The following is a 9,451-nucleotide window of genomic DNA, read 5'->3' on the forward strand; positions in this document are numbered from 1 at the left end:
GGTTTCCAAAGTTCTTTACTTGGAATGGAATCCTTTTGGGTATTTTGTCAATTGAGGTGGCTGGCCGGATTCAAACTGAAGCCTACAATTTATGGTGTGTCTTGGCTTGGCTTGGCGTTGTAATTTTACGCATCAATCTGGTTATCTTGGTTATCTTTCATGGAGAAACATGCAAAGAAAAGAAAAATTTGTATTTTCTTTCTTCCGTTGTTCTCTTGGTTTCCTTCTTCAAATGGGTAGGTTGGAAATGATGGGTTGTAGTGAAGAATTTTTTTGAAGTAGTTTCTTACTGGATTCGGAAATCAAATAGTGGGAAAAGAGAGAATCAAATGCTAGCCCAGTGGTATTCAGTGAGTAGAACTCTGGGTGAGCATCTCTTGCCAAAATCCTGACAGTTTCTTGTAAACTTCTGTGGGTTAGACTATGTTACCCAAAATTGATAGAAATCTATATATGATCCTCATAATTCTTCATGGAAGTTTTACCAAGTTCCGAACCGTTTTTACCAAAAAAAGTTAAAAATGAAGTTCTGTTTAAGTAATTGCAGCATGTCCCCTTTATTCCCCATGAAAGTACAGAGGAAAAGGTGAAAACACAATCCTAGATGGAAGATCTTTCTGTGGACCAGTGCTCTTTTTTTTCCGTATGAACCTTGTTAATGGATCATCTGGATGCATTTGGATCGCGTGACCCTCATCAGACACACGCAGATAGAGGACTGTGGTTACAACTCATTATATCTTACCCAACGTTCACTTTCAGCCCTTGTTGAATTGAGACGGAATCACCATCACCGCAGATTGATTCTTTTGCATTATTGTAAATTAATATAGCAATGACATGGTATTGCCCTCCAGGGATTGCTAACTATAAGAAGCTGTTCTCAACTTTAGTTGGATGGTGTTTTTTTTTGGTAGAATTTAGTTGGATGGTGTTGTATATTATGAAGGGGGAGGAGGGAAGGCAGGGTTGACTTTCCTCAAGAGATCGTTGTCTTTTGTGTTTTCTTTGATTCTTATTTCCTATTATGCCCTTGCTAGTGTTAGTTCTAAATTTATTGAATGATGTGGGTAGTCCCGACCCGAAGGTTGCGACTCCCAGAGTTGCACATTTCTCTTCCTCCCTTCTTTCTTCTCTCTCTCTATTATATTTTACATGGTATCAAAGCACAATCCTTTTGTGCTGCTACTCCATGTTAGGATCTTGTTCATCATTTGTTTAGGGTTTCAATTGATATTGATTGAATCATCACAATTCTGAGTTGCAGCAGTTTGCAGTTTGATTACGTTTAGAGACTAGCTCAAGCACAATCTGAAGTACTAGGTCTCTTTGTGGTGGTGGTTGATCTATGGAGTGAAGTTGATATATGGATTGAAGATTGAATCCACAATTTTGGGGTTTTCTCAGGGTTTTTCTTGAAATCAATTTTGACAGGGTTTTGGAGTTGAACTTTTACAGGGTTTTGGAGATTGATTTCTGTAGGCTTCTTGTGGGTCATTTCTCTTCTTGGATTCTTTGGAAATCAATTTTTGTAGGGAGTTGACAAAATCGATTTCTACCTGGGTTTTGGAGATTATTTTTTGCAGGGTTCATGTGGTTCATTACTCTTCTCTACAACTTTCAAAATCAATTTTTTGCATGGTGTTGAGAAAATCAATTTCAAATAGGGTTTTGGAGATTGATTTTGTAGGCTTCTTGTGGCTTGCTGATTTCTTTGTTTCAATGGTTAAGGCAAAATATTGGGTAATTGAACTGTATCCTCGTCCTCTTATAAGATCATAGAGAAGAAACTTACATGTACCATTAATTTTCAACAATGCTGACTGGTCGTGAACAACAAGATCATCTAACGAAGACGAAATCTGCTATAAATACTACTTGGGATGCTGTTGATGCACGAATTCTAGTGTAGCTCTTGAACTCTAGAGAAAATTCTATTTTTGATATTGTTAACTACAACAACATTGTAAAGAATTGTGGGAGTATTTGAATGTTCTATATTTTAGACTAAACAATTTCTCTTGTATCTATTAGCTTTCCCAGGAGCTTTATCAGGTTGATCGGAAGGGTCGTCTTCTGACTGAATACTTTGTTGAATTTAAATTATAGTTCTGGGATTTTAGATGTTCTTGGAAAAGAGTATGCATTTGTTCCTTCTCATATTCTTGGAAGTGATAAAGTAGCATCCTTTGCAGATATTTTTTCTCGGGTCTTACATGTATATTATCACACCCCACTCCCAATAGACCCAATTTACCATTAGGAATACTGGCGGTGTGGGTAAGACACGTATCTGTCTCACAACCTACCAGGATCTTTGATAGCAGTACCTTAACATTTTCACAATCTCACAACACAAACCAATATAAGCAGCGGAATTAGAGTATAGTAGCGGGATTATAAATAAAATGGGAAAATATTTAATGGTAATATAATAGCAATAACCGAGTTATTCTGTTACATTCATCCATGATATATAATATAATCTTAAGAAAATATACAATCCACAACTATATCCAAAGTATCAAAAGATGATGTACAATCTCACAGTGCGTCGTAAGCATAGTGATCGCAAGCTCAATCCTGATCATGCTCCTTCGCTTCTGACATCCACCAGTCGCTCATACCATACTCCGACCCAGAAGATACTGGGTCACCCGCCATTGGCACCACGGTATCTGCATCATCATCTAAAAAGGGGTGTCTACGTGGGGTGAGCTTTTCAACTCGCTCAGTGAGGGGTAGGGTTAAACACATCTTAGCAAGATGATAGCAGTAATAATTTATGATGCATGATTTCGGAAATTAAACACATAGTCCATGATGCTCGTGATGCAGTTCATTTATTTATTATCTACCTAACAATACAAACTAAGTCTGGTAAATGCTACTACGACGCATTAGGCTGTATCCCTTGTCTCAGAAACGACATCGACTACGCAGCAATACAAACCCTAGCCGTGATTAGAAGTATGTCGGTCCCCGTATGCATCTATGGGTCTCCCAGCAAACTGCTGATAACCCCTCCTGGCAGTCATGGCACCGGTAACACCTTGGCCACGTCGGACAGGTTCCTGCCTCCGGCAACAATCATATTGTACCGTGGGAGTGGCACTTTGAAAAGACACATCAAACATACCACAATGGGTTATCCAACACCTCAACCCCTGTTGAAAATGTTGCGTAGCATAGAGAGTGATACCTAGTCATATGTGTACTATATACCTTCATAATGATACAGTTAGTATGGATTACACGATACCGGAGAGACCTCGCCCACAAAGTGTAATCCATCTCCAAATACAGTCCCGGATACACAATACCAAAGAGACCTTGGCCAAAAAGTGTAACCCAAGACCGTTTACCTAATCTAGTATACATATCATAGTTGAATATGGACTATGCAATACCGGTAAGACCTCGGCCACGAAACGTATCTATTTCCAAATGTAGTCCCGGAGTACACGATACCAGCGAGACCTTGGCCACAAAGTGTAACCCACGACTACAACTAACTCTAATGCATATAATCAATGCATGAATGCAACATACATACGGCAATCATGGCATCGGTACCACCTCGGCCATGTCGGATTCCATCTCACACACACACACACATCCAAACACATGGCGATCATGGTACCGATACCACCTCGGCCACACCAGATCCCGTCATACATTTCCATACAATTCATGTCAAAATGACAATGTAGCATATCATAATCGTATTTGAATAATTACATTTAAACATATAATTCTAAACATGTGAGCAATTTAATGATAATAAACATTTTATAAATAAACACAGTCCATCCCTCACCTGTTTTACGATCGGGCGTGTTTGGGTTCGAGTACAACCACCGATTGATCAATTCAATTCTAACTTCAGGGCACGTGCACATCACTATCCTAGACATAAGGGAATCGTACATCAGTACGCCTTGGAAACATTGGGAGGGACCCACACAGGTCACCCCCAAAAGGTACACACAATTCCTAGGTGACAGTACTGTCACCGAAAACACCCACTAGAAACATGGTATTTCCATCAGAAATATCAGTCCTGTTTTCGGTGGAGGTGACAGAAAGGGCTTAAGGCTCATTTTTCCACTGGAAACAACCCATCGAAAATAGATACAGTGTTTTTTGGGCCATATTTTGAATGGACACAGAAAGGTCCAACTCGATTGGGGCTTTTTAGCTTGGGCCTGATCACCGGGATTTGTTCCGTGGAGTTTGTAGGGGATGTTCCTAGCACTATTCTAAGCTAAAAAAATTCCAATTCCACCAAGCCATTTGGGAGATACATCAATCGATCAATCAAAACCCTAGTTGGTCTTTTGGTATTACATATTACCGGAGCTCATTGGGCTTGGTTCGAGCTCGAAAACAACACCGAGAGGGTAGAACACTCATCTTACAACCTTAACATGGTTTGTACACCAAGATTCCATCCATGACTAGCTTTTTCTGGGTCAAAATGAAAAGAAAGAGTGGCATGGGAGGTTGTACTTACCTCCGGCAATGATTCCGATAACAAGGCGGTAGCTTGCACCAAGGTAGGCCTTCAACCTTCTTCCTCTTCCTCTTATTTTTACTTCCTCTCCTCTTTCTCTCCTCTCCTACACTGGGCACAAGGGAAATGAGGAAATGAATCCTCATTTCCCAACTTATAACTTAAGTGGGTCTTAAGGTCTGTTTGGTTTGGGCCTCTTTTGAACCAACCGGGCTAAAATGAGTTTTGGGGCACGAGAACCTATACATTTAGGTCCATAATGTGCCCACATCAAGAGAAAGGTGTGGAGGATGATTTGGGATCATCTGGAACCATTTACAATGCAAGTGGCGGGAACCACGGACTTTGAAACGTCGACAGCCGCCTATCAACCCACCAGAAACAGACACCAAATTCAGGCCCAGGCTGCTTCCGATGGCTTGTTTTCGATGGCCAAGACAGCTTGCTATCCTATGGTTGGCCTCGCACGGGTGGCTGCCCTTGGACATGCTTAAGGCCTTTCGACAATTATGATGCATGATGGAAATCAAGTGTGGGAAGTCGGGTCACTTACTGTCTAGGATCGAAAAGTATGAACCCCCTCCAGTTAGATAGGCATGCAATACACGAACATGTGGGGTCATCTCTACCCCTTCGGTAATGTGTAGTCGCGAGCCAAAACCCAATCGTACTTTCAATCTCTGATCCGAGGCTTGTCACTACAGTTTCAAATTAGACCGGATTAGGGCACTGGTGTAACATATATCAAGAGAGTTCTCATGATCCTGCACCAGCAAATGGCTCTGCTCTTGTGTTTGAGAATCATAATCATGGTAGTACACATGACATTGATAGTGGGAATAACAAAGAGCAAACTATTGGTAATTCAAACACTTCAGATGGTTCAAGACCAATACGAATATGCCACCAGCAAATTAGGACATATCCAATGTTTCTATTAAAAATTTCATGGCAAGTCTTCTCAGAAGTAGTTTTCCAATTCTGCAGTAAGTATTGAACCTTAAACCCAACTTGGATAACTTGAGGGCAAGATAGTTATGATGATAGCTAGATGACGAATATACACGATATAATCAGTTTTAGACTTCTCAACTTCCTAAGCCCTCCATTGCTTATTTTGTCCAGATAAGTAAAGTCACTACATGTTTCTCTTCTTCTCTTCCCTAGATTATTGTTTTTGGTGCATTAGATCACATGTGTGGAGTCTCAGGTATTTTTTTCTCCTTCCAAAATTCTTATTCCCGTGTCACTTTGGCCAATTGTTTTTAGGGAAAATTAGTGGCATAGGAAAAGTTCCATCTTAACTTTTCTTTGTCATTATCTTTTGTTCTTCATCTGTAGCAATTTCCTGTTAATATTTTATCTATGAACAAACTTACATAATTTTGGTCATGATTCATATGTTTATCCCCTATGACGAAGAAGATGATTGGTAGGGGCCATCAATCGGGGGGGTTATCTTCTTGACGATGATCATCCTTCTACTGCCTGCTTAAGTGTTTTATCCCCACATCAGATTCACTACCGTGTGAGTCATTCATCTTTACAAAATCTACAAAAGGCTTAGTTCTCGTTCTAGTTCTCTTTCTAGTTTAGACTGTGAGTCCTATCAGTTTGGAAAGCTTCATCGTGTGAACTATTTCGCTTGATTTAATAAATGGTTTGCATACCTTTTGCTTTAGTTCATTTAGATGTATAGGGCTTTTGCCATGTTAAATCTAAGTTAGGTTTTAAGTATTTTGTTACTTTTATTGATGACTATTCTAGAATTACCTGGATTTATTTAATGAAGCATTGTTCTGAATTATTGTTTATCTTTTGCACCATTAATTTTTCTATTAAAGTCTTACGTTGTGATAATACTTTTTTTGCCATTTTTCTTAGTACATGGCATGTTTCACTAGTCTTCCTATTCTGACACACCTCAACAAAACAGTGATTCTGAACGAAATAGACATATGATGGAAGTTGCTCGATCCCTTCTATTTGAGATGAAGTTTCCCAAGTAATTTTGAGCTGACTGTATTTTGACTACATGCTACCTTATTATTCTCATACCTTCTTCAATTTACGTGGAGGAATTCTTCATTCTCCATTATTTCCTTTTGTTCTATTGTTTGTCCTTCCTCCACGTGTTTTTGTGTGTACTTGTTGTTTTCATGATTATCATCCAGATTTATCAAAGTTGGATCCTAGAGTGCTCAAATGTATCTTTCTTGGTTACTCACATACCCAAATAAGATATAAATGTTACTCCTAAACTGTAGAAATATTTTGTTATCTCTGATGTTTCTTTTTTGAGTCCACATTGTATTTGATGACTCGTTTGTTTTGTCTGATCTGGATTATGATCTTCTCATATATGTTGTTTAACATTCCGCTCCACAGGTTTAGTTGGCTACAACACAACCACCTTCCCACCAATTGTTTAGGTTTATACTTGTTGTCCTAAGAAAGATCCATCAAGCCCATGTCTCTTTAATACTTACCTCATCATGTTCGTCTGCAGGTTCTGCGTTGGGTATTCCTTCTTCTGATCTCGATCTTCCCATTACTTAGCATAAGTGTGTTCGGAGTTGTACCCAACGTCTTTTTCATTCTTATCTTTCTACTATTTCTTGTTATTCTATTCTTAAGTCTATTGCAGATGCATTGTCTAGTCCTGGTTGGAGAACAACTATGAAGAAAAAAATTATTGGTCTTAGAGGAAAATCAAACTTGGGATCTTGTACCCTTACATTAGGGTTGCTATTAGTTGTTGTTGGGTGTATGTGGTTAAGGTTAAAGGGTATAGCTAGGTTTATAGGGTTGACTATCTGGATACTTTCTCTTCCATTGCCAAACTTGTATCAGTTTGTCTTTTGATATCTCTTGCCACTATATATCAGCCTGATGTTAAGTATATGTTCCTTTATGGTGATTTACATGAGTAAGTCTATATGGAGCAACCTCCAGGATTTATTGCTCTGGGGGAGTCTATCATGGTGTGTAAGCTCAAGAAGTATTTGTATTATTTGAAGCAGTCTCCTCAAGCATGGTTTGGTAGGTAATTTGATGTAGTTCTTGAGTTTAGGCTATCATAGTGTAACAATGATTACTCAATTTTCTATCGACAATGTGGGGTAGGAAGGATATTCTTTGTGTATGTTGATGCTATCATTATTACTGGAGATGATGGTGAGGGTATCCAAAATTTGAAAGTGCACTTGTAACAAAAATTTCAAACAAAGGATCTGGGAAGGTTGAAATATTTTTTAGGTATTGAAATTGCTCAGTCAAGGAAAGGGATTTTGCTTTCTCAGAGGAAGTATGTTTTGGATTTGCTTATTCAAACTGGGATGTTAGGTCCAAGCCACTAGATACTCCCACGGATCCCAATGTAAAACTTATAGCTGTAAGTGGTGATACTTTGGATGATCCAGAGAAATGTTAGGGATTGTTTGAAAAATTGAACTAATTGACTATGACTCGACTTGATATTTCCTTTCCTATCAGTGTAGTGAATCAGTTTTTGTCCTTTCCTTGTATGTCCCATTGCGATGCTATAATTCATATTATGAGATATCTCAAGAAGGCTTTAGGTCATGGTCTGTTATATTCGTGTAATAGACATGGACACATTGCAGGCTTTTATGATGTTGTTTGGACCAGATCTCCTATTGATAAGTGATCAATTGCTGGATACTGCAATTTTTTTTGGGGGGGGGGGTTACCTTGTCTCTTGGAAGAGTAAGAAATAGATTGTTGTCATCTAGCGTAGAGTTTGAGTATCGAACCATGGCTAGTTTCACCTATCAATTAATGTGGGGTAAAGCAATTGTTGAAATGAACTTGGGATTCCATGCCCATCTCCTATGCAGTTGTGGTGTGATTATCAGGCTGCTATTCATATTGCATTGAATCCAATGTTCCACGAGAGAATTAAACATATTGAGATCGATTGCCACTTTGTTCGGGAAAAGCTACTACAAGGAATTATATTTATAAGTCAAGTTCACACAAGAGAACAACTTCTACATGTTTTTACTAATTCTCTTGGGAGCGGTAGAGTGGATTATATTTGTACTAATTTGGGGATGATTAACATCTATGCTTTAGCTTGAGTGTTAGATATTATCAAAGTAAGGGGGATGTTTTCTTTAGTTGTTATTCCCTGTTATGCCCTTGTTAGTATTAGTTCTCTATATAGTGAATGAAGTGGGTAGTCCCAACCTAAGCTTGTGACTCCCAAAGTTTATATGACGTCTTTCTATCTCTCTTCTCTCCTCTCTCTCTCACTCTCTCCCTCTCATTTATTATTTACAAATGGATTTTTTGATATCCTATAGTGCAAGTAAAGGAAATTCTGGCTTAAAGGTATTAGGAATGCAAGATTTTTCTGCATATCTATAAAGAATTGTGGATGGGTGAAGTTTCACTAAATCTTTCAGTGACAACTTCGATATTGTTGTCGAAAGATGTGATGCCCCTTTAGCATTGATGCCATGCATAGATACTCTAGAGAGCCCCCCCCCCTTTTCTTGGGCAGTTGTATTGCTTTCTTTCTCTAGTACTAAACGTTTTGCAAAGTTCAATCTTTCCATAATGATCACCTCGTCCCTTGCCAATGCCATCATTATTTGAAGGGAAAGGTTTTTGTAGGTACAGTAACATCTCTGTGCCCTCTATCGTCCTAACATGAAATGATCTATGCCACTTGCTTAGGAAAACCTCTCCATTTAAATTTTTTTTTGTTCAAAAACGTAAGAATGACCATTGTTTTCAACTGGGAGTCTTCTAGGTTTGTCTCTAAAATTTAATGCATATAGCTTATGATAAAATAGAGTGGTCTTTGAACCAATTTCCAAAGGATAATAAATAATAATAATAATAATACCCCTATGATGTTTTCATGCCAGCACAAGGACCATGCTGCCTTTTAGGAACCCTCTACCA

The sequence above is a fragment of the Macadamia integrifolia genome, chromosome 7 (genome assembly GCF_013358625.1).
Source record: "Macadamia integrifolia cultivar HAES 741 chromosome 7, SCU_Mint_v3, whole genome shotgun sequence".
NCBI classification, from domain to species: Eukaryota; Viridiplantae; Streptophyta; class Magnoliopsida; order Proteales; family Proteaceae; genus Macadamia; species Macadamia integrifolia.